Raw genomic sequence first — 17,469 nt, forward strand, 5'->3', positions numbered from 1 at the left:
GGAGTGTATAAAATAGTAAAAGAGTGCTTAAAATTGAAACCATAATTTGAAATCCCTAATCTGGAAGGTTTGAAGTACGTGCTATAAAAATCGAGTAATATGCGACATTTTAAGAAATTTTTGTGGGGAATGATTAGGCTTAATGATTTAGAATAGAATTTCGAAGAAACGGAGTACATAAAACAGTAAACGATTGCTTAAAATTGAAACCCTAATCTGGAAACCCTAATCAAGGGCGTTTGAAGCAAGTGCTAAATAAACTGAGTAACAGTCTATGTTTTTCAAACTTTTAGTGGGGTGTGATCAGGCATAATGATTTATAATAGAATGTCAAAGAAACGGAGTGTATAAAATAGTAAAAGAGTGCTTAAAATTGAAACCATAATTTGAAAACCCTAATCTGGAAGGTTTGAAGTACGTGCTATAAAAATCGAGTAATATGCGACATTTTAAGAAATTTTTGTGGGGAATGATTAGGCTTCATTATTTAGAATAGAATTTCGAAGAAACGGAGTGTATAAAACAGTAAACGATTGCTTAAAATTGAAACCCTAATCTGGAAACCCTAATCCAGGGCGTTTGAAGCATGTGCTAAATAAATTGAGTAACAGTCTACGTTTTTCAAAATTTTAGTGGGGAGTGATCAGGCATAATGATTTATAATAGAATGTCAAAGAAACGGAGTGTATAAAATAGTAACAGAGTGCTTAAAATTGAAACCATAATTTGAAAACCCTAATCTAGAAGGTTTGAAGTACGTGCTATAAAAATCGAGTAATATGAGACATTTTAAGAAATTTTTGTGTGGAATGATTAGGCTTCATGATTTAGAATATTATTTCGAAGAAACGGAGTGTATAAAACAGTAAACGATAGCTTAAAATTGAAACCCTAATCTGGAAACCCTAATCCAGGGCGTTTGAAGCATGTGCTAAATAAACTGAGTAACAGTCTACGTTTTTCAAAATTTTAGTGGGGAGTGATCAGGCATAATGATTTATAATAGAATATCAAAGAAACGGAGTGTATAAAATTGTAAAAGAGTGCTTAAAATTGAAACCATAATTTGAAAACCCTAATCTGGAAGGTTTGAAGTACGTGCTATAAAAACCGAGTAATATGCGACATTTTAAGAAATTTTTGTGGGGAATGATTAGGCTTCATAATTTAGAATAGAATTTCGAAGAAACGGAGTGTATAAAACAGTAAACGATTGCTTAAAATTGAAACCCTAATCTGGAAACCCTAATCTAGGGCGTTTGAAGCATGTGCTAAATAAACTGAGTAACAGTCTACGTTTTTCATAATTTTAGTGGGGAGTGATCAGGCATAATGATTTATAATAGAATATCGAAGAAACGGAGTGTATAAAATTGTAAAAGAGTGCTTAAAATTGAAACCATAATTTGAAAACCCTAATCTGGAAGGTTTGAAGTACGTGCTATAAAAACCGAGTAATATGCGACATTTTAAGAAATTTTTGTGGGGAATGATTAGGCTTCATGATTTAGAATAGAATTTCGAAGAAACGGAGTGTATAAAACAGTAAACGATTGCTTAAAATTGAAACCCTAATCTGGAAACCCTAATCCAGGGCGTTTGAAGCATGTGCTAAATAAACTGAGTAACAGTCTACGTTTTTCAAAATTTTAGTGGGGAGTGATCAGGCATAATGATTTATAATAGAATGTCAAAGAAACGGAGTGTATAAAATAGTAACAGAGTGCTTAAAATTGAAACCGTAATTTGAAAACCCAAATCTGGAAACCCTAATCAAGGGCGTTTGAAGCATGTGCTAAATAAACTGAGTAACAGTCTACGTTTTTCAAAATTTTAGTGGGGAGTGATCAGGCATAATGATTTATAATAGAATATCAAAGAAACGGAGTGTATAAAATTGTAAAAGAGTGCTTAAAATTGAAACCATAATTTGAAAACCCTAATCAGGAAGGTTTGAAGTACGTGCTATAAAAACCAAGTAATATGCGACATTTTAAGAAATTTTTGTGGGGAATGAATAGGCTTCATGATTTAGAATAGAATTTCGAAGAAACGGAGTGTATAAAACAGTAAACGATTGCTTAAAATTGAAACCCTAATCTGGAAACCCTAATCTAGGGCGTTTGAAGCATGTGCTAAATAAACTGAGTAACAGTCTACGTTTTTTAAAATTTTAGTGGGGAGTGATCAGGCATAATGATTTATAATAGAATGTCAAAGAAACGGAGTGTATAAAATAGTAACAGAGTGCTTAAAATTGAAACCATAATTTGAAAATCCTAATCTGGAAGGTTTGAAGTACGTGCTATAAAAACCGAGTAATATGCGACATTTTAAGAAATTTTTGTGAGGAATGATTAGGATTCATGATTTAGAATAGAATTTCGAAGAAACGGAGTGCATAAAACAGTAAACGATTGCTTAAAATGGAAACCCTAATCTGGAAACCCTAATCCACGGCGTTTGAAGCATGTGCTAAATAAACTGAGTAACAGTCTACGTTTTTCAAAATTTTAGTGGGGTGTGATCAGGCATAATGATTTATAATAGAATGTCAAAGAAACGGAGTGTATAAAATAGTAAAAGAGTGCTTAAAATTGAAACCATAATTTGAAATCCCTAATCTGGAAAGTTTGAAGTACGTGCTATAAAAATCGAGTAATATGCGACATTTTAAGAAATTTTTGTGGGGAATGATTAGGCTTAATGATTTAGAATAGAATTTCGAAGAAACGGAGTACATAAAACAGTAAACGATTGCTTAAAATTGAAACCCTAATCTGGAAACCCTAATCAAGGGCGTTTGAAGCAAGTGCTAAATAAACTGAGTAACAGTCTACGTTTTTCAAACTTTTAGTGGGGTGTGATCAGGCATAATGATTTATAATAGAATGTCAAAGAAACGGAGTGTATAAAATAGTAAAAGAGTGCTTAAAATTGAAACCATAATTTGAAAACCCTAATCTGGAAGGTTTGAAGTACGTGCTATAAAAATCGAGTAATATGAGACATTTTAAGAAATTTTTGTGTGGAATGATTAGGCTTCATGATTTAGAATATTATTTCGAAGAAACGGAGTGTATAAAACAGTAAACGATAGCTTAAAATTGAAACCCTAATCTGGAAACCCTAATCCAGGGCGTTTGAAGCATGTGCTAAATAAACTGAGTAACAGTCTACGTTTTTCAAAATTTTAGTGGGGAGTGATCAGGCATAATGATTTATAATAGAATATCAAAGAAACGGAGTGTATAAAATTGTAAAAGAGTGCTTAAAATTGAAACCATAATTTGAAAACCCTAATCTGGAAGGTTTGAAGTACGTGCTATAAAAACCGAGTAATATGCGACATTTTAAGAAATTTTTGTGGGGAATGATTAGGCTTCATGATTTAGAATAGAATTTCGAAGAAACGGAGTGTATAAAACAGTAAACGATTGCTTAAAATTGAAACCCTAATCTGGAAACCCTAATCTAGGGCGTTTGAAGCATGTGCTAAATAAACTGAGTAACAGTCTACGTTTTTCAAAATTTTAGTGGGGATTGATCAGGCATAATGATTTATAATAGAATATCAAAGAAACGGAGTGTATAAAATTGTAAAAGAGTGCTTAAAATTGAAACCATAATTTGAAAACCCTAATCTGGAAGGTTTGAAGTACGTGCTATAAAAACCGAGTAATATGCGACATTTTAAGAAATTTTTGTGGGGAATGATTAGGCTTCATGATTTAGAATAGAATTTCGAAGAAACGGAGTGTATAAAACAGTAAACGATTGCTTAAAATTGAAACCCTAATCTGGAAACCCTAATCCAGGGCGTTTGAAGCATGTGCTAAATAAACTGAGTAACAGTCTACGTTTTTCAAAATTTTAGTGGGGAGTGATCAGGCATAATGATTTATAATAGAATGTCAAAGAAACGGAGTGTATAAAATAGTAACAGAGTGCTTAAAATTGAAACCGTAATTTGAAAACCCAAATCTGGAAACCCTAATCAAGGGCGTTTGAAGCATGTGCTAAATAAACTGAGTAACAGTCTACGTTTTTCAAAATTTTAGTGGGGAGTGATCAGGCATAATGATTTATAATAGAATATCAAAGAAACGGAGTGTATAAAATTGTAAAAGAGTGCTTAAAATTGAAACCATAATTTGAAAACCCTAATCTGGAAGGTTTGAAGTACGTGCTATAAAAACCGAGTAATATGCGACATTGTAAGAAATTTTTGTGGGGAATGATTAGGCTTCATGATTTAGAATAGAATTTCGAAGAAACGGAGTGTATAAAAAAGTAAACGATTGCTTAAAATTGAAACCCTAATCTTGAAACCCTAATCCAGGGCGTTTGGAGCATGTGCTAAATAAACTGAGTAATAGTCTACGTTTTTCAAAATTTTAGTGGGGAATGATCAGGCATAATGATTTATAATAGAATGTCAAAGAAACGAAGTGTATAAAATAATAACAGAGTGCTTAAAATTGAAACCATAATTTGAAAACCCTAATCTGGAAACCCTAATCAAGGGTGTTTGAAGCATGTGCTAAATAAACTGAGTAACAGTCTACGTTTTTCAAAATTTTAGTGGGGAGTGATCAGGCATAATGATTTATAATAGAATATCAAAGAAACGGAGTGTATAAAATTGTAAAAGAGTGCTTAAAATTGAAACCATAATTTGAAAACCCTAATCTGGAAGGTTTGAAGTACGTGCTATAAAAACCAAGTAATATGCGACATTTTAAGAAATTTTTGTGGGGAATGAAAAGGCTTCATGATTTAGAATAGAATTTCGAAGAAACGGAGTGTATAAAACAAAAAACGATTGCTTAAAATTGAAACCCTAATCTGGAAACCCTAATCCAGGGCGTTTGAAGCATGTGCTAAATAAACTGAGTAACAGTCTACGTTTTTTAAAATTTTAGTGGGGAGTGATCAGGCATAATGATTTATAATAGAATGTCAAAGAAACGGAGTGTATAAAATAGTAACAGAGTGCTTAAAATTGAAACCATAATTTGAAAACCCTAATCTGGAAGGTTTGAAGTACGTGCTATAAAAACCGAGTAATATGCGACATTTTAAGAAATTTTTGTGAGGAATGATTAGGCTTCATGATTTAGAATAGAATTTCGAAGAAACGGAGTGCATAAAACAGTAAACGATTGCTTAAAATGGAAACCCTAATCTGGAAACCCTAATCCAGGGCGTTTGAAGCATGTGCTAAATAAACTTAGTAACAGTCTACGTTTTTCAAAATTTTATTGGGGTGTGATCAGGCATAATGATTTATAATAGAATGTCAAAGAAACGGAGTGTATAAAATAGTAAAAGAGTGCTTAAAATTGAAACCATAATTTGAAATCCCTAATCTGGAAGGTTTGAAGTACAAGCTATAAAAATCGAGTAATATGCGACATTTTAAGAAATTTTTGTGGGGAATGATTAGGCTTAATGATTTAGAATAGAATTTCGAAGAAACGGAGTACATAAAACAGTAAACGATTGCTTAAAATTGAAACCCTAATCTGGAAACCCTAATCAAGGGCGTTTGAAGCAAGTGCTAAATAAACTGAGTAACAGTCTACGTTTTTCAAACTTTTAGTGGGGTGTGATCAGGCATAATGATTTATAATAGAATGTCAAAGAAACGGAGTGTATAAAATAGTAAAAGAGTGCTTAAAATTGAAACCATAATTTGAAAACCCTAATCTGGAAGGTTTGAAGTACGTGCTATAAAAATCGAGTAATATGCGACATTTTAAGAAATTTTTGTGGGGAATGATTAGGCTTCATTATTTAGAATAGAATTTCGAAGAAACGCAGTGTATAAAACATTAAACGATTGCTTAAAATTGAATCCCTAATCTGGAAACCCTAATCCAGGGCGTTTGAAGCATGTGCTAAATAAATTGAGTAACAGTCTACGTTTTTCAAAATTTTAGTGGGGAGTGATCAGGCATAATGATTTATAATAGAATGTCAAAGAAACGGAGTGTATAAAATAGTAACAGAGTGCTTAAAATTGAAACCATAATTTGAAAACCCTAATCTGGAAGGTTTGAAGTACGTGCTATAAAAATCGAGTAATATGAGACATTTTAAGAAATTTTTGTGTGGAATGATTAGGCTTCATGATTTAGAATATTATTTCGAAGAAACGGAGTGTATAAAACAGTAAACGATAGCTTAAAATTGAAACCCTAATCTGGAAACCCTAATCCAGGGCGTTTGAAGCATGTGCTAAATAAACTGAGTAACAGTCTACGTTTTTCAAAATTTTAGTGGGGAGTGATCAGGCATAATGATTTATAATAGAATATCAAAGAAACGGAGTGTATAAAATTGTAAAAGAGTGCTTAAAATTGAAACCATAATTTGAAAACCCTAATCTGGAAGGTTTGAAGTACGTGCTATAAAAACCAAGTAATATGCGACATTTTAAGAAATTTTTGTGGGGAATGAATAGGCTTCATGATTTAGAATAGAATTTCGAAGAAACGGAGTGTATAAAACAGTAAACGATTGCTTAAAATTGAAACCCTAATCTGGAAACCCTAATCCAGGGCGTTTGAAGCATGTGCTAAATAAACTGAGTAACAGTCTACGTTTTTTAAAATTTTAGTGGGGAGTGATCAGGCATAATGATTTATAATAGAATGTCAAAGAAACGGAGTGTATAAAATAGTAACAGAGTGCTTAAAATTGAAACCATAATTTGAAAACCCTAATCTGGAAGGTTTGAAGTATGTGCTATAAAAACCGAGTAATAAGCGACATTTTAAAAAAATTTTAGTGGGGAATGATTAGGCTTAATGATTTAGAATAGAATTTCGAAGAAACGGAGTGCATAAAACAGTAAACGATTGCTTAAAATTGAAACCCTAATCTGGAAACCCTAATCCAGGGCGTTTGAAGCATGTGCTAAATAAACTGAGTAACAGTCTACGTTTTTCAAACTTTTAGTGGGGTGTGATCAGGCATAATGATTTATAATAGAATATCAAAGAAACGGAGTGTATAAAATAGTAAAAGAGTGCTTAAAATTGAAACCATAATTTGAAAACCCTAATCTGGAAGGTTTGAAGTACGTGCTATAAAAACCGAGTAATATGCGACATTGTAAGAAATTTTTGTGGGGAATGATTAGGCTTCATGATTTAGAATAGAATTTCGAAGAAACGGAGTGTATAAAAAAGTAAACGATTGCTTAAAATTGAAACCCTAATCTTGAAACCCTAATCCAGGGCGTTTGAAGCATGTGCTAAATAAACTGAGTAATAGTCTACGTTTTTCAAAATTTTAGTGGGGAATGATCAGGCATAATGATTTATAATAGAATGTCAAAGAAACGAAGTGTATAAAATAATAACAGAGTGCTTAAAATTGAAACCATAATTTGAAAACCCTAATCTGGAAACCCTAATCAAGGGTGTTTGAAGCATGTGCTAAATAAACTGAGTAACAGTCTACGTTTTTCAAAATTTTAGTGGGGAGTGATCAGGCATAATGATTTATAATAGAATATCAAAGAAACGGAGTGTATAAAATTGTAAAAGAGTGCTTAAAATTGAAACCATAATTTGAAAACCCTAATCTGGAAGGTTTTAAGTACGTGCTATAAAAACCAAGTAATATGCGACATTTTAAGAAATTTTTGTGGGGAATGAAAAGGCTTCATGATTTAGAATAGAATTTCGAAGAAACGGAGTGTATAAAACAAAAAACGATTGCTTAAAATTGAAACCCTAATCTGGAAACCCTAATCCAGGGCGTTTGAAGCATGTGCTAAATAAACTGAGTAACAGTGTACGTTTTTTAAAATTTTAGTGGGGAGTGATCAGGCATAATGATTTATAATAGAATGTCAAAGAAACGGAGTGTATAAAATAGTAACAGAGTGCTTAAAATTGAAACCATAATTTGAAAACCCTAATCTGGAAGGTTTGAAGTACGTGCTATAAAAACCGAGTAATATGCGACATTTTAAGAAATTTTTGTGGGGAATGATTACGCTTCATGATTTAGAATAGAATTTCGAAGAAACGGAGTGTATAAAAAAGTAAACGATTGCTTAAAATTGAAACCCGAATCTTGAAACCCTAATCCAGGGCGTTTGAAGCATGTGCTAAAGAAACTGAGTAACAGTCTACATTTTTCAAAATTTTAGTGGGGAATGATCAGGCATAATGATTTATAATAGAATGTCAAAGAAACGGAGTGTATAAAATAGTAACAGAGTGCTTAAAATTGAAACCATAATTTGAAAACCCTAATCTGGAAGGTTTGAAGTACGTGCTATAAAAACCGAGTAATATGCGACATTTTAAGAAATTTTTGTGGGGAATGATTAGGCTTCATTATTTAAAATAGAATTTCGAAGAAACGGAGTGTATAAAACAGTAAACGATTGCTTAAAATTGAAACCCTAATCTGGAAACCCTAATCAAGGGCGTTTGAAGCATGTGCTAAATAAACTGAGTAACAGTCTACGTTTTTCATAATTTTAGTGGGGAGTGATCAGGCATAATGATTTATAATAGAATATCAAAGAAACGGAGTGTATAAAATTGAAAAAGAGTGCTTAAAATTGAAACCATAATTTGAAAACCCTAATCTGGAAGGTTTGAAGTACGTGCTATAAAAACCGAGTAATATGCGACATTTTAAGAAATTTTTGTGGGGAATGATTAGGCTTCATGATTTAGAATAGAATTTCGAAGAAACGGAGTGTATAAAACAGTAAACGATTGCTTAAAATTGAAACCCTAATCTGGAAACCCTAATCCAGGGCGTTTGAAGCATGTGCTAAATAAACTGAGTAACAGTCTACGTTTTTCAAAATTTTAGTAGGGAGTGATCAGGCATAATGATTTATAATAGAATGTCAAAGAAACGGAGTGTATAAAATAGTAACAAAGTGCTTAAAATTGAAACCGTAATTTGAAAACCCAAATCTGGAAACCCTAATCAAGGGCGTTTGAAGCATGTGCTAAATAAACTGAGTAACAGTCTACGTTTTTCAAAATTTTAGTGGGGAGTGATCAGGCATAATGATTTATAATAGAATATCAAAGAAACGGAGTGTATAAAATTGTAAAAGAGTGCTTAAAATTGAAACCATAATTTGAAAACCCTAATCAGGAAGGTTTGAAGTACGTGCTATAAAAACCAAGTAATATGCGACATTTTAAGAAATTTTTGTGGGGAATGAATAGGCTTCATGATTTAGAATAGAATTTCGAAGAAACGGAGTGTATAAAACAGTAAACGATTGCTTAAAATTGAAACCCTAATCTGGAAACCCTAATCCAGGGCGTTTGAAGCATGTGCTAAATAAACTGAGTAACAGTCTACGTTTTTTAAAATTTTAGTGGGGAGTGATCAGGCATAATGATTTATAATAGAATGTCAAAGAAACGGAGTGTATAAAATAGTAACAGAGTGCTTAAAATTGAAACCATAATTTGAAAACCCTAATCTGGAAGGTTTGAAGTATGTGCTATAAAAACCGAGTAATAAGCGACATTTTAAAAAAATTTTTGTGGGGAATGATTAGGCTTAATGATTTAGAATAGAATTTCGAAGAAACGGAGTGCATAAAACAGTAAACGATTGCTTAAAATTGAAACCCTAATCTGGAAACCCTAATCCAGGGCGTTTGAAGCATGTGCTAAATAAACTGAGTAACAGTCTACGTTTTTCAAACTTTTAGTGGGGTGTGATCAGGCATAATGATTTATAATAGAATATCAAAGAAACGGAGTGTATAAAATAGTAAAAGAGTGCTTAAAATTGAAACCATAATTTGAAAACCCTAATCTGGAAGGTTTGAAGTACGTGCTATAAAAACCGAGTAATATGCGACATTGTAAGAAATTTTTGTGGGGAATGATTAGGCTTCATGATTTAGAATAGAATTTCGAAGAAACGGAGTGTATAAAAAAGTAAACGATTGCTTAAAATTGAAACCCTAATCTTGAAACCCTAATCCAGGGCGTTTGAAGCATGTGCTAAATAAACTGAGTAATAGTCTACGTTTTTCAAAATTTTAGTGGGGAATGATCAGGCATAATGATTTATAATAGAATGTCAAAGAAACGAAGTGTATAAAATAATAACAGAGTGCTTAAAATTGAAACCATAATTTGAAAACCCTAATCTGGAAACCCTAATCAAGGGTGTTTGAAGCATGTGCTAAATAAACTGAGTAACAGTCTACGTTTTTCAAAATTTTAGTGGGGAGTGATCAGGCATAATGATTTATAATAGAATATCAAAGAAACGGAGTGTATAAAATTGTAAAAGAGTGCTTAAAATTGAAACCATAATTTGAAAACCCTAATCTGGAAGGTTTTAAGTACGTGCTATAAAAACCAAGTAATATGCGACATTTTAAGAAATTTTTGTGGGGAATGAAAAGGCTTCATGATTTAGAATAGAATTTCGAAGAAACGGAGTGTATAAAACAAAAAACGATTGCTTAAAATTGAAACCCTAATCTGGAAACCCTAATCCAGGGCGTTTGAAGCATGTGCTAAATAAACTGAGTAACAGTCTACGTTTTTTAAAATTTTAGTGGGGAGTGATCAGGCATAATGATTTATAATAGAATGTCAAAGAAACGGAGTGTATAAAATAGTAACAGAGTGCTTAAAATTGAAACCATAATTTGAAAACCCTAATCTGGAAGGTTTGAAGTACGTGCTATAAAAACCGAATAATATGCGACATTTTAAGAAATTTTTGTGAGGAATGATTAGGCTTCATGATTTAGAATAGAATTTCGAAGAAACGGAGTGCATAAAACAGTAAACGATTGCTTAAAATGGAAACCCTAATCTGGAAACCCTAATCCACGGCGTTTGAAGCATGTGCTAAATAAACTGAGTAACAGTCTACGTTTTTCAAAATTTTAGTGGGGTGTGATCAGGCATAATGATTTATAATAGAATGTCAAAGAAACGGAGTGTATAAAATAGTAAAAGAGTGCTTAAAATTGAAACCATAATTTGAAATCCCTAATCTGGAAGGTTTGAAGTACGTGCTATAAAAATCGAGTAATATGCGACATTTTAAGAAATTTTTGTGGGGAATGATTAGGCTTAATGATTTAGAATAGAATTTCGAAGAAACGGAGTACATAAAACAGTAAACGATTGCTTAAAATTGAAACCCTAATCTGGAAACCCTAATCAAGGGCGTTTGAAGCAAGTGCTAAATAAACTGAGTAACAGTCTATGTTTTTCAAACTTTTAGTGGGGTGTGATCAGGCATAATGATTTATAATAGAATGTCAAAGAAACGGAGTGTATAAAATAGTAAAAGAGTGCTTAAAATTGAAACCATAATTTGAAAACCCTAATCTGGAAGGTTTGAAGTACGTGCTATAAAAATCGAGTAATATGCGACATTTTAAGAAATTTTTGTGGGGAATGATTAGGCTTCATTATTTAGAATAGAATTTCGAAGAAACGGAGTGTATAAAACAGTAAACGATTGCTTAAAATTGAAACCCTAATCTGGAAACCCTAATCCAGGGCGTTTGAAGCATGTGCTAAATAAATTGAGTAACAGTCTACGTTTTTCAAAATTTTAGTGGGGAGTGATCAGGCATAATGATTTATAATAGAATGTCAAAGAAACGGAGTGTATAAAATAGTAACAGAGTGCTTAAAATTGAAACCATAATTTGAAAACCCTAATCTAGAAGGTTTGAAGTACGTGCTATAAAAATCGAGTAATATGAGACATTTTAAGAAATTTTTGTGTGGAATGATTAGGCTTCATGATTTAGAATATTATTTCGAAGAAACGGAGTGTATAAAACAGTAAACGATAGCTTAAAATTGAAACCCTAATCTGGAAACCCTAATCCAGGGCGTTTGAAGCATGTGCTAAATAAACTGAGTAACAGTCTACGTTTTTCAAAATTTTAGTGGGGAGTGATCAGGCATAATGATTTATAATAGAATATCAAAGAAACGGAGTGTATAAAATTGTAAAAGAGTGCTTAAAATTGAAACCATAATTTGAAAACCCTAATCTGGAAGGTTTGAAGTACGTGCTATAAAAACCGAGTAATATGCGACATTTTAAGAAATTTTTGTGGGGAATGATTAGGCTTCATAATTTAGAATAGAATTTCGAAGAAACGGAGTGTATAAAACAGTAAACGATTGCTTAAAATTGAAACCCTAATCTGGAAACCCTAATCTAGGGCGTTTGAAGCATGTGCTAAATAAACTGAGTAACAGTCTACGTTTTTCATAATTTTAGTGGGGAGTGATCAGGCATAATGATTTATAATAGAATATCGAAGAAACGGAGTGTATAAAATTGTAAAAGAGTGCTTAAAATTGAAACCATAATTTGAAAACCCTAATCTGGAAGGTTTGAAGTACGTGCTATAAAAACCGAGTAATATGCGACATTTTAAGAAATTTTTGTGGGGAATGATTAGGCTTCATGATTTAGAATAGAATTTCGAAGAAACGGAGTGTATAAAACAGTAAACGATTGCTTAAAATTGAAACCCTAATCTGGAAACCCTAATCCAGGGCGTTTGAAGCATGTGCTAAATAAACTGAGTAACAGTCTACGTTTTTCAAAATTTTAGTGGGGAGTGATCAGGCATAATGATTTATAATAGAATGTCAAAGAAACGGAGTGTATAAAATAGTAACAGAGTGCTTAAAATTGAAACCGTAATTTGAAAACCCAAATCTGGAAACCCTAATCAAGGGCGTTTGAAGCATGTGCTAAATAAACTGAGTAACAGTCTACGTTTTTCAAAATTTTAGTGGGGAGTGATCAGGCATAATGATTTATAATAGAATATCAAAGAAACGGAGTGTATAAAATTGTAAAAGAGTGCTTAAAATTGAAACCATAATTTGAAAACCCTAATCAGGAAGGTTTGAAGTACGTGCTATAAAAACCAAGTAATATGCGACATTTTAAGAAATTTTTGTGGGGAATGAATAGGCTTCATGATTTAGAATAGAATTTCGAAGAAACGGAGTGTATAAAACAGTAAACGATTGCTTAAAATTGAAACCCTAATCTGGAAACCCTAATCTAGGGCGTTTGAAGCATGTGCTAAATAAACTGAGTAACAGTCTACGTTTTTTAAAATTTTAGTGGGGAGTGATCAGGCATAATGATTTATAATAGAATGTCAAAGAAACGGAGTGTATAAAATAGTAACAGAGTGCTTAAAATTGAAACCATAATTTGAAAATCCTAATCTGGAAGGTTTGAAGTACGTGCTATAAAAACCGAGTAATATGCGACATTTTAAGAAATTTTTGTGAGGAATGATTAGGATTCATGATTTAGAATAGAATTTCGAAGAAACGGAGTGCATAAAACAGTAAACGATTGCTTAAAATGGAAACCCTAATCTGGAAACCCTAATCCACGGCGTTTGAAGCATGTGCTAAATAAACTGAGTAACAGTCTACGTTTTTCAAAATTTTAGTGGGGTGTGATCAGGCATAATGATTTATAATAGAATGTCAAAGAAACGGAGTGTATAAAATAGTAAAAGAGTGCTTAAAATTGAAACCATAATTTGAAATCCCTAATCTGGAAAGTTTGAAGTACGTGCTATAAAAATCGAGTAATATGCGACATTTTAAGAAATTTTTGTGGGGAATGATTAGGCTTAATGATTTAGAATAGAATTTCGAAGAAACGGAGTACATAAAACAGTAAACGATTGCTTAAAATTGAAACCCTAATCTGGAAACCCTAATCAAGGGCGTTTGAAGCAAGTGCTAAATAAACTGAGTAACAGTCTACGTTTTTCAAACTTTTAGTGGGGTGTGATCAGGCATAATGATTTATAATAGAATGTCAAAGAAACGGAGTGTATAAAATAGTAAAAGAGTGCTTAAAATTGAAACCATAATTTGAAAACCCTAATCTGGAAGGTTTGAAGTACGTGCTATAAAAATCGAGTAATATGAGACATTTTAAGAAATTTTTGTGTGGAATGATTAGGCTTCATGATTTAGAATATTATTTCGAAGAAACGGAGTGTATAAAACAGTAAACGATAGCTTAAAATTGAAACCCTAATCTGGAAACCCTAATCCAGGGCGTTTGAAGCATGTGCTAAATAAACTGAGTAACAGTCTACGTTTTTCAAAATTTTAGTGGGGAGTGATCAGGCATAATGATTTATAATAGAATATCAAAGAAACGGAGTGTATAAAATTGTAAAAGAGTGCTTAAAATTGAAACCATAATTTGAAAACCCTAATCTGGAAGGTTTGAAGTACGTGCTATAAAAACCGAGTAATATGCGACATTTTAAGAAATTTTTGTGGGGAATGATTAGGCTTCATGATTTAGAATAGAATTTCGAAGAAACGGAGTGTATAAAACAGTAAACGATTGCTTAAAATTGAAACCCTAATCTGGAAACCCTAATCTAGGGCGTTTGAAGCATGTGCTAAATAAACTGAGTAACAGTCTACGTTTTTCAAAATTTTAGTGGGGATTGATCAGGCATAATGATTTATAATAGAATATCAAAGAAACGGAGTGTATAAAATTGTAAAAGAGTGCTTAAAATTGAAACCATAATTTGAAAACCCTAATCTGGAAGGTTTGAAGTACGTGCTATAAAAACCGAGTAATATGCGACATTTTAAGAAATTTTTGTGGGGAATGATTAGGCTTCATGATTTAGAATAGAATTTCGAAGAAACGGAGTGTATAAAACAGTAAACGATTGCTTAAAATTGAAACCCTAATCTGGAAACCCTAATCCAGGGCGTTTGAAGCATGTGCTAAATAAACTGAGTAACAGTCTACGTTTTTCAAAATTTTAGTGGGGAGTGATCAGGCATAATGATTTATAATAGAATGTCAAAGAAACGGAGTGTATAAAATAGTAACAGAGTGCTTAAAATTGAAACCGTAATTTGAAAACCCAAATCTGGAAACCCTAATCAAGGGCGTTTGAAGCATGTGCTAAATAAACTGAGTAACAGTCTACGTTTTTCAAAATTTTAGTGGGGAGTGATCAGGCATAATGATTTATAATAGAATATCAAAGAAACGGAGTGTATAAAATTGTAAAAGAGTGCTTAAAATTGAAACCATAATTTGAAAACCCTAATCTGGAAGGTTTGAAGTACGTGCTATAAAAACCGAGTAATATGCGACATTGTAAGAAATTTTTGTGGGGAATGATTAGGCTTCATGATTTAGAATAGAATTTCGAAGAAACGGAGTGTATAAAAAAGTAAACGATTGCTTAAAATTGAAACCCTAATCTTGAAACCCTAATCCAGGGCGTTTGGAGCATGTGCTAAATAAACTGAGTAATAGTCTACGTTTTTCAAAATTTTAGTGGGGAATGATCAGGCATAATGATTTATAATAGAATGTCAAAGAAACGAAGTGTATAAAATAATAACAGAGTGCTTAAAATTGAAACCATAATTTGAAAACCCTAATCTGGAAACCCTAATCAAGGGTGTTTGAAGCATGTGCTAAATAAACTGAGTAACAGTCTACGTTTTTCAAAATTTTAGTGGGGAGTGATCAGGCATAATGATTTATAATAGAATATCAAAGAAACGGAGTGTATAAAATTGTAAAAGAGTGCTTAAAATTGAAACCATAATTTGAAAACCCTAATCTGGAAGGTTTGAAGTACGTGCTATAAAAACCAAGTAATATGCGACATTTTAAGAAATTTTTGTGGGGAATGAAAAGGCTTCATGATTTAGAATAGAATTTCGAAGAAACGGAGTGTATAAAACAAAAAACGATTGCTTAAAATTGAAACCCTAATCTGGAAACCCTAATCCAGGGCGTTTGAAGCATGTGCTAAATAAACTGAGTAACAGTCTACGTTTTTTAAAATTTTAGTGGGGAGTGATCAGGCATAATGATTTATAATAGAATGTCAAAGAAACGGAGTGTATAAAATAGTAACAGAGTGCTTAAAATTGAAACCATAATTTGAAAACCCTAATCTGGAAGGTTTGAAGTACGTGCTATAAAAACCGAGTAATATGCGACATTTTAAGAAATTTTTGTGAGGAATGATTAGGCTTCATGATTTAGAATAGAATTTCGAAGAAACGGAGTGCATAAAACAGTAAACGATTGCTTAAAATGGAAACCCTAATCTGGAAACCCTAATCCAGGGCGTTTGAAGCATGTGCTAAATAAACTTAGTAACAGTCTACGTTTTTCAAAATTTTATTGGGGTGTGATCAGGCATAATGATTTATAATAGAATGTCAAAGAAACGGAGTGTATAAAATAGTAAAAGAGTGCTTAAAATTGAAACCATAATTTGAAATCCCTAATCTGGAAGGTTTGAAGTACAAGCTATAAAAATCGAGTAATATGCGACATTTTAAGAAATTTTTGTGGGGAATGATTAGGCTTAATGATTTAGAATAGAATTTCGAAGAAACGGAGTACATAAAACAGTAAACGATTGCTTAAAATTGAAACCCTAATCTGGAAACCCTAATCAAGGGCGTTTGAAGCAAGTGCTAAATAAACTGAGTAACAGTCTACGTTTTTCAAACTTTTAGTGGGGTGTGATCAGGCATAATGATTTATAATAGAATGTCAAAGAAACGGAGTGTATAAAATAGTAAAAGAGTGCTTAAAATTGAAACCATAATTTGAAAACCCTAATCTGGAAGGTTTGAAGTACGTGCTATAAAAATCGAGTAATATGCGACATTTTAAGAAATTTTTGTGGGGAATGATTAGGCTTCATTATTTAGAATAGAATTTCGAAGAAACGCAGTGTATAAAACATTAAACGATTGCTTAAAATTGAATCCCTAATCTGGAAACCCTAATCCAGGGCGTTTGAAGCATGTGCTAAATAAATTGAGTAACAGTCTACGTTTTTCAAAATTTTAGTGGGGAGTGATCAGGCATAATGATTTATAATAGAATGTCAAAGAAACGGAGTGTATAAAATAGTAACAGAGTGCTTAAAATTGAAACCATAATTTGAAAACCCTAATCTGGAAGGTTTGAAGTACGTGCTATAAAAATCGAGTAATATGAGACATTTTAAGAAATTTTTGTGTGGAATGATTAGGCTTCATGATTTAGAATATTATTTCGAAGAAACGGAGTGTATAAAACAGTAAACGATAGCTTAAAATTGAAACCCTAATCTGGAAACCCTAATCCAGGGCGTTTGAAGCATGTGCTAAATAAACTGAGTAACAGTCTACGTTTTTCAAAATTTTAGTGGGGAGTGATCAGGCATAATGATTTATAATAGAATATCAAAGAAACGGAGTGTATAAAATTGTAAAAGAGTGCTTAAAATTGAAACCATAATTTGAAAACCCTAATCTGGAAGGTTTGAAGTACGTGCTATAAAAACCAAGTAATATGCGACATTTTAAGAAATTTTTGTGGGGAATGAATAGGCTTCATGATTTAGAATAGAATTTCGAAGAAACG

Source organism: Cucurbita pepo, chromosome 17 (assembly GCF_057944985.1).
Source record: "Cucurbita pepo subsp. pepo isolate OVF chromosome 17, ASM5794498v1, whole genome shotgun sequence".
NCBI classification, from domain to species: Eukaryota; Viridiplantae; Streptophyta; class Magnoliopsida; order Cucurbitales; family Cucurbitaceae; genus Cucurbita; species Cucurbita pepo.